The sequence below is a fragment of the Mustela nivalis genome, assembly GCF_964662115.1.
Source record: "Mustela nivalis genome assembly, chromosome: X".
In the NCBI taxonomy this organism is placed as follows: Eukaryota; Metazoa; Chordata; class Mammalia; order Carnivora; family Mustelidae; genus Mustela; species Mustela nivalis.
In genome coordinates this window covers 63,582,196-63,601,855 of record NC_139040.1, presented here as the reverse complement: position 1 = coordinate 63,601,855, position 19,660 = coordinate 63,582,196, and the positions used below count along the sequence as shown (strand labels likewise).

At 38.6% G+C, this 19,660-nt stretch overlaps 1 pseudogene across 1 annotated transcript; it reads left to right on the top strand.

The window, feature by feature from the left end:
• Positions 1–6: 6 nt before the first annotated feature.
• Positions 7–2,322, top strand: LOC309856253 (RNA-binding protein 12 pseudogene; annotated as a pseudogene). The gene has a single exon. The product of its transcript is annotated as an RNA-binding protein 12 pseudogene (transcript).
• Positions 2,323–19,660: the final 17,338 nt, after the last annotated feature.

Genomic DNA, 19,660 nt, shown 5'->3' with positions numbered 1-19,660 from the left:
TGAAAGATCATGTAGGTCGAAATAATGGGAATGGATTGGTTAAGTTTCTCTCCCCTCAAGATACATTTGAAGCTTTGAAACGAAACAGAATGCTGATGATTCAACGCTATGTGGAAGTTAGTCCTGCCACAGAGAGACAGTGGGTAGCTGCTGGAGGCCATATCACTTTTAAGCAAAGTATAGGACCTTCTGGACAAACCCATCCCCCTCCTCAGACACTTCCCAGGTCAAAATCGCCCAGTGGGCAGAAAAGGTCAAGGTCAAGATCACCACATGAGGCTGGTTTTTGTGTTTACTTGAAAGGGCTGCCATTTGAAGCGGAAAACAAACATGTCATTGATTTTTTTAAAAAGTTGGATATTGTGGAAGATAGTATTTATATTGCTTATGGACCCAATGGGAAAGCAACTGGTGAAGGCTTCGTAGAATTCAGGAATGAGGCTGACTATAAGGCTGCTCTGTGTCGTCATAAACAATACATGGGCAATCGCTTTATTCAAGTTCATCCAATTACTAAGAAAGGTATGCTAGAAAAGATAGATATGATTCGTAAAAGACTGCAGAACTTCAGCTATGACCAGAGGGAAATGATGTTAAATCCGGAGGGGGATGTCAGCTCTGCCAAAGTCTGTGCTCACATAACAAATATTCCATTCAGCATTACCAAGATGGATGTTCTTCAGTTCCTAGAAGGAATCCCAGTGGATGAAAATGCTGTACATGTTCTTGTTGATAACAATGGGCAAGGTCTAGGACAGGCATTGGTTCAGTTTAAAAATGAAGATGATGCACGTAAGTCTGAACGCTTACACCGTAAAAAACTTAATGGGAGAGAAGCTTTTGTTCATGTAGTTACTCTAGAAGATATGAGAGAGATTGAAAAAAATCCCCCTGCCCAAGGAAAAAAAGGGTTAAAGATGCCTGTGCCAGGTAATCCTACAGTTCCAGGAATGCCCAGTGTGGGAATGCCCAGTACGGGAGTGCCCAGTGCGGGAATGCCCAGTGCAGGAATGCCCGGTGCGGGCATCCCCGGTGCGGGAATGCCCGGTGCAGGAATGCCCGGCGCAGGCGTGCCCAGCGCAGGCGTGCCCGGCGCCGTTGTGCCCAGTGCAGGAGTGCCCGGTGCAGGAGTGCCTGGTGCAGGAATGCCTGGTGCAGGAGGTGAAGAGCATGCCTTCCTGACTGTAGGATCTAAGGAGGCCAACAATGGGCCTCAATTTAACTTTCCTGGTAATTTTGGTGGGTCCAATGCCTTTGGGCCACCACTCCCTCCTCCAGGATTAGGAGGAGCCTTTGGTGATGCTAGGCCTGCTATGCCTTCAGTTGGAAATAGTGGTTTGCCTGGTCTAGGACTGGATGTTCCAGGGTTTGGAGGTGGACCAAATAATTTAAGTGGGCCAGGATTTGGAGGAGGCCCTCAGAATTTTGGAAATGGCCCTGGTAGTTTAGGTGGCCCCCCGGGCTTTGGAAGTGGCCCTCCTGGTCTTGGAAGTGCCCCTGGGCATTTGAGTGGGCCACCAGCCTTTGGGCCTGGGCCTGGCCCTGGCCCTGGCCCAATTCACATTGGTGGTCCCCCTGGCTTTGGATCTAGTTCTGGAAAACCAGGACCAACAGTAATTAAAGTTCAGAATATGCCCTTCACTGTGTCTATTGATGAGATTTTAGATTTCTTTTATGGCTATCAAGTGATCCCAGGCTCAGTGTGTTTAAAATACAATGAAAAAGGTATGCCCACAGGCGAAGCCATGGTGGCCTTCGAATCTCGGGATGAAGCCACAGCTGCTGTCATTGACTTAAATGACAGACCTATAGGTTCAAGGAAAGTAAAACTTGTCTTAGGGTAGCTGTTCACATAAATTCTTTATAGGGTAGATCTTCATAGTGCTGTGATTAATGCATCCAGATTGTTTTCCTAGTATTTCCAGGTTAGAACCTGTGGATTGTTTCAATTGCATATAGATTGGTTTCTGTAACATAGAGCATTGGTTGACTGTTTACAGAAGACTCACTACCAGGATAAATATTGCTGTATGTTACAGTAAAGCTGTCTGGAGAGAACACAAAATGATTTTGGCGTACCATTAGAGAAACCATTTGTAAAATACAAATGACCACATAAAGCTTATCAAGGAGTTTAGATTGGTTTTGTTTTATACCATATGGGATGAAGAAAATAGAAATGTCAATAGAGCTCATTAAGGGTGCTCTTGCCAGCTGCTGAAAAATAGAAGTTGGCTACTCTTGGAATTTGGTTTAAAGCTGGACAGATTTGCTTTGTTATAGGGTCAAAGCTTTGTCTAAAGTCCTCATTTTCTTTTAAAATTGAATAAAATCTCTGTATACAGAAAAAAAAAAACAAAAAAGAAATAGTAGCTGGGGAGGCTAAATAGGTGATAGGATTTAAGGAGTGCATTTGTGGTGAGCATAGGATGATGTATGGAAGTGTTGAATTACTATATTGTACACATGAAACTAATATAGCCCTGTGTGTTAACTAACTGAAATTAAAATAAAAACTTTTAAAATGTAAAAAATGTAAGAAAGAAAGGAGGGAGGAAGGAAGGAGGGAAGGAAGGAAGGAAGAAACAGCTGAAAATTTCCAAATCTGGGGAGGGAGACAGAGATCCAGATTCAGGAGCCACAGAGATCCCCCAACAAACTGAACTCAAAGAGGTCCATACCAAGACATATAGTAATTAAAATGGCAAAAAATATTGATAGAGAGTTTTGAAGGCTGCAACAGAAAAGAAGACAATTATATACAAAGGAAACCACATAAGGCTGTCAGCTGATTTTTTTAGCAGAAACTTTGCAGTCCAGAAGAGCATGGCATGATACATTCAAATTACTGAAAGGGAAAAATTTGCAGCCAAGAATATTCTGTCCAGCAAGGCTAGCATTCAGAATAGAAAGAAAGATAGTTTCTGAGATAAACAAAAATAAAAGAATTCATGGTCACCAGTCCTACAGGAAATGTTAAAGGGGACTCTGTGAGTGGAAAACAAAAATCATAAGTAAGAGTAATAAAAATAGGAACACAATGGCAAAAAAATTAAATATATCTGTAAAAATCAATAAAAAACACAAAATAAAAAGGACTTAAAATCTGTAATCTTGGTTCTGATTTGTACCCCCAATGTTTATAGCAGCAATGGCCACGGTCGCCTTCTTCAAAGGACGAATGGATAAGGAAGATGTGGTCCATATACACTATTGAGTATTATGCCTCTATCAGAAAAGACGAATACCCAACTTTTGTAGCAACATGGACGGGACTGGAAGAGATTATGCTGAGTGAAATCAGTCAAGCAGAGAGAGTCAATTGTCATATGGTTTCACTTATTTGTGGAGCATAACAAATAGCATGGAGGACATGGGGAGATAGAGAGAAGGGAGTTGGGGTAAATTGGGAGGGGAGGTGAACCATGAGAGACTATGGACTCTGAAAAACAATCTGAGGGTTTTGAAGGGGTGGGGGGGTGGGAGGTCGGGGTACCAGGTGGTGGGTATTATAGAGTGCACGGATTGCATGGAGCACTGGCTGTGGTGCAAAAATAATGAGTACTGTTATGCTGAAAATAAATAAAAAATAAATTTTAAAAAAAGGACTTAAAATACAATACCAAATATCTACAACATGGAGGAAAGAAGAGTAAAGAATGAGTTCAAAATTAAGTGACTATTAGCTTAATAGAAACTACTACATGCACAACATGTTCAATATAAACTTGTAACTGCAAGTCAAAAAAACATAATAGAGAGGTGCCTGGGTGACTCCATCAGTTAAGCATCTGACTCTTAGTTTTGGCTTAGGTCCTGATCTCATGGGTCACGAGATCCAGGCCATGTCAGGCTCCATGCTCAATGGGAGTCTGCTTGGATATTCTCTCCCTCTGTCTCTCTGGACTCTCTTTCTCAAATAAATAAATGAAATCTTTTAAAAAAATAATAGATATTCAAAAACTAAAGAGTAAGGAATCCAAGTATTTTGCTAAAGAAAGCCAACTAATCATGAGAGAAGAGAGTAAGAGAAGAGAGGAACTACAAAAACAACCATAAAAATGGGTCACGTGGGTGGTTCAGCCAATTAAGCATCTGCCTTCATCTCAGGTCATGATCTCAGGGTCCTGGGACTGAGTCCCACATCAGGCTCCCTGTTCAGTGAAGAGTCTGCTTCTCCCTTTCCCTCTACCCTTCCCCACACCCCTGCTTATGCTCTCAGTCTCTCTCTCAAATAAATAAAATCTTTAAAAAGCAGCCATTAAACAAGTAACAAAAGGCAATAAATACATATCATTAATTACTTTGAATGTAAATGGGCTAAATCAAAAGACATAGGGTGACAAAATGGATAAAAAACAAGACCCACCTATAGCTGCCTACAAGAGACTTATTTCAGACCTAGAGACATGCAGATTGAAAGTGAGGGGATGGTGAGCACCTGGGTGGCTTTGTCGGTTGAGCATCTACTTTCAGCTTGGGTCTGGTCCCAGGGTCCTGGCATCAAGTTCTGCATCAGGGTCCCTACTCCCTCTGCTGCTGCCCCCTGCTCATGCTTGTTCTCTCTCACTCTCTCTCACAAAAATAAATAAATAAAAATACTTTTTAAAAAGTGGGGATGGAGAAACATTTATCACACAAATGAATAAAAAGCTGGAGTAGAAATACTTATATCAGACAAAATAGATTTTAAAACAAAGGCTGTAACAAGAGACAAACATGGACGCTATATATACATAAGCAGAACAATCCAACAAGAAGATGTAACAGTTGTAAATATTTATGCACCCAACATGGGAGCACCCAAATACATAAAGTAATTAATAACAAACATAAAGAGGGGCTCCTGGGTGGCTCTGTCAGTTAAGTGTCTGCCTTGGGCTCAGGTCATAATACTGGGTCTGGGATCAAATGCCACATTGATCAGCAGGGAGTCAGCTTCTCCCTCTCCCTCTGCCATTCCCCCTGCTTGTGCTCTCTCTCTTTCTCTCGGTCAAATAAATAAAATCTTTTTTAAAAATAACAAATATAAAGGAATGAATCAGTAGTAATACTATAACAGTAAGGGACTTTAACACCCCACTTCCATCATTGGATAGATCATCCAAATGGAAAATCAACAAGGAAACAATAGCTTTGAATGACCCATTGGACCAGGTGAATCTAACAGATATATTCAGAACTTTCTATCTAAAACACCAGAATACACATTCTTTTCAAGTGCACACGGAAGATTATCCAGAATAGATCACATGTTAGGCCATAAAATAAGTCTCAATAAATTTAAAAAGATTTAAGTAATACCATACATCTCTCCCAACCACAATGCTATGAAACTAGAAATCAACCACAAGAAAAAACCTGGGAAGGACATAAACACATGGAGGTTAAATAAAATGCTACTAATCAATGAATGGGTCAACAAAGAAATCAAGGAAGAAATAATATAATACATGGAGATGAAGGAAAATGAAATACAATGGTCCAAAGTCTTTGGGATACAGAAAAAACTGGTCTTAACAGGGAGGTTTATAACAATACAGGCCTACCTCAAGAAGCAATAAAAATCCCAAATATACAATCTGACCTTACATCTAAAGGAACCAGGAAAAAAAAATCCAAAACCAGAAGAAGGAAGGAAATAATAAAGATTCAGCAGAAATAAACAAAATAGGAACTAAAAAACAATAGAACAGATTAATGAAACAAGGAGCTGGTTCTTTGAAAAGATCAACAAAATCGATAACCCTTTAGCCAGACTCATTGAGAGAGAGAAAGCAAGAGAAAAAGAGAGGACTCAAATAATAAAAATAAAATCAGAAACGAACGGGGAGAAATAACAACCAACACCATAGAAATACAAAAGATTGTACGAAAAATTATATGCCATCAAATTGGATAACCTAGAAGAATTAAGTAAATTCCTAGAAATGTATAACCTCCCAAAACTGAATCAGAAAGAAACAGAAAATTTGAACAGATCAATTACCAGGAATGAAATTGAATCAGTAATCAAAAAATTCCCAGCACACAAAAATACAGGATCTAATGGTTTCTCAGGTTAAGTTGACCAAACATTTAAAGAAGAGTTAAAACCTATTCTTCTCAAACTATTCCAAAAAGTAGAAGAGAACAGAAAACTTCCTAATTCCTTCTATGAAGCCAGCATTATACATACCAAAGCCAGAAAAAGACACTACAAAAAAAAGAACTAAAGGTCAATATTTCTGATGAAGATACATGCAAAAATTCTCAACAAAATATTAGCAAACCAAATCCAATGATACAACTACAATCAAGTGGGATTTATCTCCAGGATGCAAGGATGCTTCAATGTTCATAAATCAACCAATGTGATACATCACGTCAATAAAAGATGTGATCATTTCAATACATGCAGAAAAGACATTTGATAAAGTACAACATCGATTTATAATAAAAACTCTGAACAAAGTAAGATTACAGGAATCATACCTCAACATAATAAAGGCCATATATGCAAAGCTTATAGCTAACATCATAGTCAATGGTGAAAAACTGAAAGCATTTCTGCTAAGGTCAGGACCAAGATAGGGATGTCCATTCTCACCACTTTTATTCAACATAGTACTGGAAGTCCTAGCCACAGCACTCAGACAACAAAAGAAATAAAAAAGCACCCAAATTGGTAAGGAAGAAGTAAAACTTCTACTCTTCTCAGACAACATGATACTTTATATAGAAAACCCTAAAGACTCCATCAAAAGACTACAAGAATTGATGAATGAATTCAATAAGGTTACAGGACACAAAATGAAAATCAATGTACAGAAATCCATGGCATTTTTATTTACTAATAATGAAGCAACAGAAAAAGAAATTAAGATATCTATCCCCTTTAGAATTGCACCAAAGGCAATAAAATATCTAGGAATAAACTTAACCAAGGAAGTGAAACACCTGTATTCTGAAAACTATAAAGCACTGATGGAAGAAATTGAAAATAACAGAAACAAGTGGAAAGATATTCCATGCTCATGGAATAGAGGAACAAATATTGTTAAAATGTCCATACTACATCTGTATCTTTGGGGTAAATCCCAAAGATGGAATTTACTACATCTCACTACAGATGTAGTGGAAAGAAGGAGCACATGCATCCTCATGTTCATAGCAGCAATGTCTACAATAGCCGAACAGTGGAAAGAGCCAAGATGCTCTTCAAGAGACAAATGGATAAAGAAGATGTAGTCTATATCTACAAGGAAATATTAGTCAGCCATCAGAAAGGATGAATACCCATCATTTGCATCGAGATGGATGGAACTGGAGGAGATTATGCTGAGTGAAATAAGTCAAGCAGAGAAAGTCAATTATCATATGGTTTCACTTACTTGTGGAACAGAAGGAATAGCATGAAGGAAGGGAAAAATGAAGGGGAGGAATTGGAGGGGGAGATGAACCATGAGAGACTGTGGACTCTAGGAAACAAACTGAGGGTTTTAGAGGGGAGGGTTTGGGGGGGGTCAGATTAGTCTGGTGATGGGTATCAAGGAGGCACGTATTGCATGGAGCCTGGGTGTTATACACAAACAATGAATCATGGAACACTACATCAAAACAAATCATGTACTGTATGGTGACTAACATAACATTAAAAAATAAAACTTCTCTTGGGAGGGATGCCTCGGTGGGTCAGTCAGTTAAGCATCCAACTCTTGATTTCAGCTCAGGTCATGATCTTGGGGTTGTCAAGGATTTGTCTCCTCCCCCTCTGCTCCTCTCCCTTTGCTCTCTCTCTCTCAAATACCTAAATATCTTTGGGGGGAAAAAACGTTTAAAATGTCCATACTACCTAAAGCATTCTATAAATTAAATGCCATCCATATCAAAATATCAACATTTTTCACCAAATTAGAACAAACAATCCTTAAATTTGTATGGAAACACAGAAGACCCCAAACATCCAAAACAATCTTGAAAAGGAAAAACAAAGCCAGAGGCATCAAAATTCCAGGCTTCAAGTATACTACAAAGATCTAGTAATCAAAACAGTATGGTACTGGCACTAAAATAGGCACATAAATTAATAGAATAGAATAGAGAACCAAGAAATAAACTCCTATTTATATGTTCAATTGTTCTTTGACAAAGAAGGCAATAATATACAATGAGGATAAGGGTATTTTCAACAACTGGTATTGGGAAAACTGGACAGCTATGTGAAAAATAATGAAACTACAACACTGGGTTACACCATACAGAAAGATAAATTCAGAATAGATTAAGGACCTATATGTGAGACCTGAAACTATGAAAATCCTACAAGTGAGCACAAGCAGTAATTTATCTAACATTGGACCTACCAATTTTTTCTAGATATGTCTCCTGAGACAAGGGAAACAAAAGCAAAAATAAACTTTTGGGATTACACCAAAATAAAAAGCTTCTGCCCAACAAAAGAAACAATAAACAAAACGAAAATGCAACCTAGCGAATGGGAGAAGATATTTGCAAGTGACATATCTGTTAAGGCTTCATATCCAAAATATATTAAGGACCAATACAACTCAACACACACACACACACACAAAAAAAACAAATAATCTTACTAAGAATGGGCAGAAGACATGAACAGATATTTCTCCAAAGGAAACATACAAATGGCCAACAGGCACATGAAAAAGTGCTCCACATCACTTAGCATCAGGGAAATACAAATCAAAACCACAGTGAGATATCACCTCATACCTTCAGAATGGCTGAAATCAAAGACACAAGAAATAAAAAAAGTGTTAACAGGTGAGAATGGAGAATAAGGAACCCTCGTGCACTGTTGGTGGGAATGTAAACCTGTGCAGCTACTGTGTAAAACAGTATTGAGGATCCTCAAAAAATTAAAAATAGAACTACCATACAATTTGGGAATTTCACTACTGGTGTTTATCCCTCAAACACAAAAACACTAATTCAAAGGGATACATGCACCCTTATGTTTATAGCAACATTATTTACAATAGCTAAATTAGGGAAATGGCACAAGTGTCTATCCATAGACATGTGGATAAAGAAGTGGTATTTATACACAATGGAATATTACTCAACCAAAAAAAGAATAAATCTTGCCATTTGTGATAACATGGATGGAGCTAGAGAGTATAATGTTAAGTGAAATAAGCCAGTCACAGAAAGACAAATACCAATTGATTTCTCTCATATTTAAGAAAAAAAACACATAGCAAAGTGAAAAAGAGAGAGAGAAACCAAGAAACAAACTTGACTTAACTATAGAGAACAAACTGATGGTTATCGGAGGGAAAGTGGGGGTGGGTGCATGAAATAGGTGATGGGGATTAAAGACTACGTACATTTATCATCATGAGTACTGCTTAATGTAAAGAATTTTTGAATCACTGCGTTGTACACCCAAAACCAATATAACACTGTATGTTAAGTATACTGGCAGTAAAATAAAAGGTTAAGGGGCACGTGGGTGGCTCAATTCATTAAGTGTCTCCCTTCAGTTCAGGTCATGATCCCGGGGTCCTGAGATCAAGTCCCACATTGGGCTCCCTGCTCATTGGGGAGCCTGTTTCTCCCTCTCCCTCTCCCCCTGCTTGTGAGCTCTCTCTCTCTCTCTCTCTCAAATAAATAAATAAAAGCTTTAAATTTTTTAATTAAAAATAAAATAAAAATTTTAAAAAGAATGGTATGTATATACAGCTGAATATTATTTAGTCATGAAAAAAGAAATTAAATCTTGTCATTTGCAACAACATGGATAGATCTAAAGGGTATAATGTTAAGTGAAATAAATCAGTCAGAGAAAGGAATACATCATATGATTTCTCTCATATGTGGAATTTAAAAAAAAAAAAATGAACAAAGGGAAAAAGAGACAGCCTCCCTGCTCAGTGGGGAGTCTACTTCTCCCTCTCCCTCTACCCCTCCCTACTGCTTGTGATTTCTCTCTCTCTCTTAAATAAATAAATAAAATCTTTATAAATAAAAGAAAAAGAAAAAAGAGACAAACTAAGAAACAGGTTCTTAATTATAGCGAACAAACTGAACAAACTCCCAAACAGAGGGGAGTTGCATGGGGTAATGTGTGAAATAGTTTAAGGGGATTGTGAGCATACTTATTGTGATCAGCACTGAATAATGGATAGAATTGTTGAATCACTATATTGTATACCTGAAACTAATATAACACTGTATGTTAACTGTAGTAGAATTAAAATTTTTAAAAATAAAAATTAAAAATGGGGACTAATGCCCAAAAAGGATAACATGTTTAAGGATATGTATCTAATTAGTGGAAGAGTCAAAATTGACTCCAGAGTTTACCAAATTTCCATCCTAGACTCTTCACATCACATCATTTTGTCTTTACCAGCAATAACCACAAATTACCACCTGATCATATACTGCTCCAATGTGCTGTCTTTATATCAAGAACATAAGCCCTATAGTCTCAAACAGGTTGCAAGAAGTGCCACTTTAAAAAAATGGAAGAAGGTGCTTTGCAGGTGGTGGACTTGGATTTGAAACCTGGATGTTTTATGTACTGTGGGTGACCCTTGGACAAGTCTCAGTTTTCTCATTTATAAAATGGACCATAATACAAGACTAAATGACACAAAGAGTTTATAAATAACAGAGGATAGTGGCTGACACACAGAAGATAATTCATAAATAGGAAGGAGATACATAAAAATACACAACCTTCTTAATGCCAGAATCCAGACCATAGCAAGCTCTCTATAACTTCGTTATCATACCTTTCACACTACATGGAACTCAGTGGGTGTTAACAGATACTCATTGACTTGACTTGAGGAGAGGCTTACAGTATAATAGAAGTTCCAAAAGCAGAAAGAAATCCTATTGCCCTGCAGCCTGCTGTCTTTTGACCTGGAGTTGTTTGTTTTTTGCCCCCATGTACAGTGATTGGTTACACGGTCATGACTCAAAACCCTGCAGCCAACTGACAGAGAAAACAACCACTAGTTCCTCCCACACTATTCTTCAAGGCACTTCTGGGGAGAGGGGCATAGAAATCCTAGGCCAAAGAGGCCAAATCCCCTGGCAGTTTTGATGACTTTTAGGAATTTAGTGATGAATATATCATTACATTCCCTGTTATATGAGTTGCTATACAGCAGTGGGGAGCAACCTAAGTAAATGTAACATGATCAGATTTGCATTTTAATATCACTGGATGCAGGGTGAAAGATGGATTGGAAGAAGGTGGGGACACCAAACTAAAAGGCTACTGCAGTTAACCATTCAGGAAGAGATCAGGATTGGGTAGAGGGAGGTTGAAAGTGTAGGAGAGAAGGGAAGATGGATACAGTCAGATCTCCAAGAAGGAGGGAGGAATTTGGCCCCATAGCACAGGTTGAGGAATTCATTTCTTGCCAGAAGGGAGACACTAACCCTGAAACATGAGAGAAGGAAAAGGTATGTTTGTGAAGGGGGACTGGGAGGGAAAGGAGGTTGAGAGGTTCTGACCCGATGCTTTTGTCATTCTCAGTGAACTAGGAGTCAAGGTCATCTCCTGAGCATGGGGAAGAGGGTAGTATGCAGCTGATTAAGGTCACTTAGAAAGGATTTCTAGGCAGTTGAGTTTAGAGATCATTATTTTGTTGTGACTCTAGTCCACAGAGTTATGGAATTTTCTCTGAGAAAAATTCATGGGCTTTGGTGATTAGGATATCAAGAAAAAATCCTCCGTGGCAGGGTTGGAGCAAAAGGCATATTGCAGGGCCTGAGGAGTAAAGAGTGAGGGGAACTGCAGGCAGCAAGTATAGACCACACTTTCAAAAGGTTTACCAGAAAAAAAAGAAAGAGTTAGGGCTAGGGCTTGAGGGAAAAGCAGAGAAAGGACTCTTTGCATTTGCTTTTATGGTAGGTTTGACTTTGAGGGCTAAACAAGATGCTTTGCATGTATTCTAACGAAGGTAATATATGGTAGTGTTTACCTGAGGGGGATGGGAGGGATAGGGTGGCTGGGTGATGGACACTGGGGAGGGTAAGTGCTATAGTGAATGCTGTGAATTGTGTAAGACTGATGACTCACAGACCTGTACCCCTGAAACAAATAATACATGATTGGTTAATATAAATAAATAAATAATAAATAAATAAATAAATAGCACATGCTCTGAAGTCATCAATGCCTAGGCTTATATTCTGGCTTTGCCACTTACCTTTAAGTTTAATAAGTCACACCTCTCCCTGCCTCAGTTTTCCCAGTGGCAAAAGGGGGAGATTACAGTACCTACATCAGAATTATCACAAGTAATAAATAATGTTTGTGAAAAAGAATGGGAACTGGCATGTAGTAAGTGCTTGATGAGTGTTAGATATTATTATCATTATTCAAGCAAAAATTACATGCAGGATATGATTGGATTTGTTTTGATTTAGGGAAGATTTTTTCCCTTACTATTGTAAAAGTAATATATATGCCTTTTTAAAAACTAGCTTTTGCAAGAGTACATTTTTTTTTTTTTGCTACAGAAAAAAAAAAAATACAGATCAGCCAAAAAATACAGATCAGAAAATACAGATCAGTCAAAAGAAGAAAACAAAAGAAGCTGTATTTTCATTCCCTATCATCTTTAACATTCTGGGGTATATCATTCAAGACTTTTTTGCTGTTCATCCTATTAATGGTTTTCAACTTGTGTTTTGGTCTCTATGGCAGTTAGGGTTTATTACCCTAATACACACCCAGGGAACTTTCCCACCCCTGGTTCTGGGGAGCCCAACACATGACAGACCTACCGGGAGGCCCTGTATCTCCCAGAGAGTAGGAATCTCAGACACCTTCTGGTTCTGGTTCTAGAAATGCCCACTTTTAGGTTCCCCCATGCAGAATACAGACACCCTATCTATGACTGCCCTAAATCCATTATCCCCTTGTTCCTTGAAGTGTGGTCCCTGGACCAGCTGCATCAACATCACCCAGGAGTTTGCTAGAAATGCAAGTTCTCAGGCCCCACCCCAGATCTACTATATCAGAATCTAAAGTTTAATGAGTTTCCCAGGTGACTTGCACATACACTAAACTTGAGAAACACTGAACTAACCCATGTCCTTCCAATTCCAGGAATGAAGATTTCCCTAAACGGTCTTAATCACTAGAACCTTCAAGAACTAACCCATCAAAAGTTTTACCTTTCATTAGGCCATTCTGTTTTGAGGAACAGGCTGAGCTTTGTAGATGAACAATGGGCCCTATGCCTTCCCAGGATTCCAGTGCATCCCATTCAAATATTAAACATTTTTATGATAAAACTCAGTAGACAGAAGATGGAGCCAGGGAAAAGACTGAATAACTCTGGTCCTAATGGGGCACCTGATTTCTTCCAGATAAACAATGTCAAACAATTTCCTCTCTTCTGAAAGGAAATTATATTGTTTGAACAATGTAGACCACACAATCAGGGAACAAGTTCCCACTAGCAGGTATAACAGGAAAGCTTCTGTGGGATGTTTCCGCCTCTGGGTTCTACACACCATCCTGTTAGAAAAGAGAAACTTCTATAAAGGATCACTTGCCTACTGATATAAATTAAACATGTAATAAATGAAGGGACCCCTGAGTATAAAGCATTTTTAATGCAATAAGCTACGTTACTTCTTTTTAAAAACTATGAACAGAAAATGTAAAACTTCATTCCATAAACGTAATGGAGAATTACAAGGTATACTTCAGTCCTTTGTTATGACCAATTAAGAAACAGGGACGGAAGTAAGGAAGAGAGAAGAGAGAACAAAGGGAAGGAGGGAGACAAAGAGACCCAAAGTAAAAGAGAACAGATTATGTATATATACATATATGCACACAGAAACAGATTTTGATGCTATTGACATTGCCATAATGTTCTCAGGTAAGATATGACTGCTAAGACATTCACACATAAATTCATCAAACATTTTTCTCACAATTTTTCTGTGTCAGGTGCCAAAGATATTAAAGTGAATATGGGTCCCTGCCCTTAAGGACCTCACATGTCTAGCAGGGGACCAAGACATTGATCAAGTATTCACACAAATAACCCTTGTCTTATTTTCCTATTGCTGTTGTAGCAAATAACCACAAACTTGGTGGCTTACAACAACACTCATTTATAATCTTTCAGTTCTATAGTGAGAAGTCTGATATGGGGGGCACCTGGGTGGCTCAGTCATTAAGTGTCTGCCTTTGGCTCAGGTCATGATCCCAGGGTCATGGGATCGAGCCCCATATCGGGCTCCCTGATCCTCAGGAAGCCTGTTTTTCCCTCTCCCACTCCCCCAGCTTGTGTTCCCTCTCAAGCTGTCTTTTTTTTTTTTTTAAAGATTTTATTTATTTATTTGACAGAGAGAGAGATCACGAGTAGGCAGAGAGGTAGGCAGAGAGAGAGAGAGGAGGAAGCAGGCTCCTGCTGAGCAGAGAGCCTGATGCGGGACTCGATTCCAGGACCCCGAGATCATGACCTGAGCCGAAGGCAGCGGCTTAACCCACTGAGCCACCCAGGCGCCCCTCAAGCTGTCTTTATCAAGTAAATGAATAAAATATTTAAAAAAAAAAAAAGTCTGATATGGGTCTCACTGGGCCAAAATCAAGGTATCAATGGAGCTGCACTCTTTTTTAGAGGTTCTAAATGAGAATTACTTCCCTTCTTCCTTATTATTCCCTCTGCCTTTCTCTTCCAGTTTTAAGGACTCGTGATTACATTGGGCTCACCTGGAGAACCCAGGTGACTCCCCATTTCAAGGTCAGCTGATTAGCAACCATAATTCTCACAACTCTAATTCTCCTTTGTCATGTAACCTAACACAGTCACAGGTTCTGAAATTAGGACGTGGACATCTTTGGGGCTCAATTATTCTGCCTATCACACCATTTAACTACAGATTGTGTATTACAGAAGCTATTGCCTTAAATATGGCTATAAACGCCTGTGCACAAGTACTGAAGCATGGCATTTTCTGGATCGATACTATTCTGAATTCTATTCTTTGCTGCCTACATACGTTTGTGTGCTGTTTACTTTGAGATGCCATCCTCCTCAATCCCTACATATCCAAATTCAATCTATCTTTTAAGACCTTGCTCACATGGTATACATGTGGACATTTTTCCACTTTATAAGGTAGAAAAATGAAAAATAAACCTTGTTTAGAATACTTCTACCTTTAGTATTCTCAATTGGTGTCTAATGGAACTTGTGATACCACTTTCAAAATGAGTTGTGATATCTTAAAACATACTTTAAAGTATCCACACTGAATTTTTCAGACACTTCTGTTTGGATCACAAAAGGAAATGAAGGACAAAGCCAAGCTCTCGAGGTGCCAGTGAAGAGGGACAGAAGGAAGTGCCTTGAAAACACCACCCCAAGGAGGAATATTTTGTTTCTATAAGACCTTGCTTACAGTAAAAGCAGACACATGAGAGTTGATATGCAAAAGAACAAAATGATAAGGTACTCTAAGTGTTTTCTTTTAAAAGATTTTATTTATTTGAGAGAGAGCTCACAAGTAGGCAGAGCAGCAAGTAGAGACGGGGAGAAAGGCTCCCTGCTGAGCAGAGAGGCCAACGTGGGACTCGATCCCAGGACCCTGAGATAATGACCTGAGCCGAAGGCAGAGGCTTAACCCACTGAGCTACCCAGGTGCCCATTGTGGGTTTTAAAAAATTAACATATAATGTATTATTTGCTTCAGGGGTACAGGTCTGTGAATCATAGGTCTTACACAATTCACAGCACTCACCATAGAACATACTCTCCCCAATGTCCATGACCCAGCCACCCTACTCCTCCTCCCAAAAACCCACAGCAATGCTGTTTGTTTCATGAGGTTAAGAGTCTCTTATGATTTATCTCCCTCCCCAGTCCCATCTTGTTTCAATTTTTTTGCTCCCTAACCCCCACAACACCATGCTCTGCCCCTCAAATTCCTCATATCAGAGAGATCATATGATAATTGTCTTTCTCTGATTGACTTACTTCACTTAACATAATACCCTCTAGTTCCATCCACATTGTTGCAAATGGCAGGATTTCATTTGTTTGATGGCTGCATACTATTCGTGTGTGTGTGTGTGTACGCACACGTTCTTTATTCATCTGTTGATGGACATCTGGGGTCTTCCATAGTTTGGCTAATATGGACATTGCTGCTATAAACATTCAAGTGCACATGCCCCATTGGATCATTACATTAGTATATTTAGGGTAAATACCCAGTAGTGCAAATGCTGGGTTGTAGGGTAGCTCTATTTTCAACTTTCTGAGAAACCTCCATGCTGGTTTCTGGAGTGACTCCACCAAGAGTGTAGGAGGGTTCCCCTTTCTCCACATCCTCGCCAGCATCTGTCATTTCCTAACTGGTTAATTTTAGCCATTCTGACTAGTGTGAGGTGGTATCTCACTGTGGTTTTGATTTGTATTTCCCTGATGCCGAGTGATGTTGAGCAGTTTTTCATCTGTCTGTTGGCTATTTAGATATTTTCTTTGCAGAAATGTCTGTTCATGTCTTCTGCCCATTTCTTGACTGGATTATTTGTTCTTTGGGTGTTGAGTTTGATAAGTTCCTTATAGATTTTGGATACCAGCCCTTGATCTGATATGTCATTTGCAAATATCTTCTCCCCTTCTGTTGGTTGTCTTGTGGTTTTTTTTGACTGTCTCCTTTGCTGGGCAAAAGCTTTTTATCTTTATGAAGTCCCAATAGCTCATCTTTGCCCTTGTTTCCCTTGCCTTTGGCAGTATTTCTAGGAAGAAGTTGCTGCAGCTAAAGTCAAAGAGGTTGCTGCCTGTGTTCACCTCAAGGATTTCGATGGATTCCTGTCTCATGTTGAGCTCTTTCATCCATTTTGAGTCTATTTTTGTATGCCGTGTAAGAAAATTGTCCAGTTTCATTCTTGTGCATGTAGCTGTCCAATTTTCCCAACAGCATTTGTTGAAGAGACTGTCTTTTGTCAATTGGACATTCTTCCCTGCTTTGTTGAAGATTTGTTGACCATGGAGTTGAGGGTCCATTTCTGGGTTCTCTATTCTGTTCCATTGATCTATGTGTCTATTTTTGTGCCAGTACTGCACTATCTTGGTGATTACAGCTTTGTAATACAGCTTGAGGTCTGAAATTATGACACCACCAACTTTGGTTTTCTTTTTCAACATTCCTCTAGCTATTCAGGGTCTTTTCTGGTTCCATATAAATTTTAGGATTATTTGTTCCATTTCTTTGAAAAAAATTGATGGTATTTTGCTAGAGATTGCATTAAATGTGTAGATTGCTCTAGACAGCATAGACATTTTCACAATATTTGTTCTTCCAATACAGGAGCATGGATAGTTTTTCCATTTCTTTGTGTCTTCCTTAATTTCTTTCAAGAGCATTTTATAGCTTTCTGAGTACAGATTCTTTGCCTCTGTGGTTAGGTTTATTCCTAGGTATCTTATGGTTTTCAGGGCAATTGTAAACGGGATCAACTCCTTAATTTCTCTTTCTTCTGTCTGTTGGTGTACAGAAATGCAACAGATTTCTGTGCATCGATTTTATATCTTGACACTTTACTGAATTCCTGTATGAGTTCTAGCAGTTTTGGAGTGGAGTCTTTGGGGTTTTCCACATATAGTATCATATCATCTGCGAAGAGTCAGAGTTTGACTTCTTCTTTGCTGATTCTGGTACCTTGAATTTCTTTTTGTTGTCTGATTGCTGAGGCTAGTACTTCTAGTACTATGTCTAATAGCAGTGGTGATAGTGGACATCCCTGCCATGTTCCTAATCTTAGGAGAAAAGCTCTCAGTTTTTCCCCATTCAGAAACATATTTTCTGTGGGTTTTTCATAGTTGGATTTGATGATATTGAGGTATGTACCCTCTATCCCTATACTGTGAAGAGTTTTGATCAAGAAAGGATGCTGTACTTTGTCAAATGCTTTTTCAGCATCTACCGAGAGTATCATATGGTTCTTGTTCTTTCTTATATTCATGTATTTTATCACATTGATTAATTTGCAAATGTTGAACCAATCTTGCAGTCCAGGAATAAATCCCACCTGGTCGTGGTGAATAATCCTTCTAATGTACTTTTGGATCCTATTGGCTAGTATTTTGGTGAGAATTTTTGCATCCATGTTCATCAAGGATATTGGTCTGTCATTCTCCTTTTTGATGGGGTCTTCATCTGGTTTTGGGATCAAAGTAATGCTGGCCTCATAAAATGAGTTTGGAAGTTTTCCTTCCATTTGTATTTTTTGGAAGAGTTTCAGGAGAATAGGAATTAATTCTTCTTTAAACGTTTGGTAGAATTCCCCTGGGAAGCCATCTAGCCCTGGGCTTTTGTTTGGAGATTTTTCATAACCGTTTCAATCTCCTTACTGGTTAGGGGTCTATTCAGGTTTTATATTTCTTCCTGGTTCAGTTGTGGTAGTTTATATGTCTCTAGGAATGCATCCATTTCTTCCAGATTGTCGGATTTGTTGGCATAGAGTTGCTCATAGTATGTTCTTATAATTGTTTGTATTTATTTGTTGTTGGTTGTGATCGCTCATCTTTCATTCATGATTTTATTTTTGGGGTCCTTTCTATTTTCTTTTTGATAAGTCTGGCCAGGGGTTTATCAATCTTATTAATTCTTTCAAAGAACCAGCTCCTGGTTTCATTGATCTGTTCTACTGTTTTTTGGTTTCTATTTCATTGATTTCTGCTCTGATCTTTATTATTTTTCTTCTCCTGCTGTGTTTAGGTTTTCTTTGCTGTTCTTTCTTCAGCTCTTTTAGGTGTAGGGTTAGGTTGTGTACTTGAGATCTTTCTTGTTTCTTGAGAAAAGCTTGTATTCCTTAGTACTTTCTGTACAGGACCACCTTTGTTGTGTCCCAAACATGTTGAACAGTTGTGTTTTCATATTCATTTGTTTCCATTAACTTTTAAAAATTATTCTTTAATTTCCTAATTGATCCATTCATTCTTTAGTAGGATGCTCTTTTTAGTCGCTGTGTATTTGTGTTTTTTCCAACTTTCCTCTTGTGATTGAGGTCTAGTTCCAAGGCAGTGTGGTCTGAACACATGCAGGGGGTGATCCCAATCTTTTGGTGCTGGTTGAGACCTGATTTGTGACCCAGGATGTGATCTATTCTGGAGAATGTTCCATGTGCACTAGAGAAGAATGTGTATTCTTTTGTTTTGGATGGAATCTTCTGATATATGTGTGATGTCCATCTGGTCCAGTGTTTCATTAAAGCCTTTATTTCCTTATTGATATTTTGCTTAATCTGTCCATTTCAATGAGGGAGGTGTTAAAGTCCCTTATTGTATTATTGTAATTCGTTTCTTTGATTTTGTTATTAGTTGGTTTTATAATTGGCTGCTCCTATGTTAGGGGCATAGGTATTTAAAATTGTTAGATATTCTCATTGGACAGACCCTTTAAATATGATATAGTGTCCTTCCTCATCCCTTATTATAGTCTTTGGCTTAAAATCTGATTTATCTTATACAAGAATTTCCACCCTAACTTTCTTCTGATGTCCATTAGCATGGTAAATGGTTTTCCACCCCTTCACTTTAAATCTGGGTGTCTTTGGGCCTAAAATGTGTTTTTCAGACAGCATACCTATTTTTATCCCTTCTGATACCCTGTCTTTTCATTGGAGGCATTTAGCACATTTACA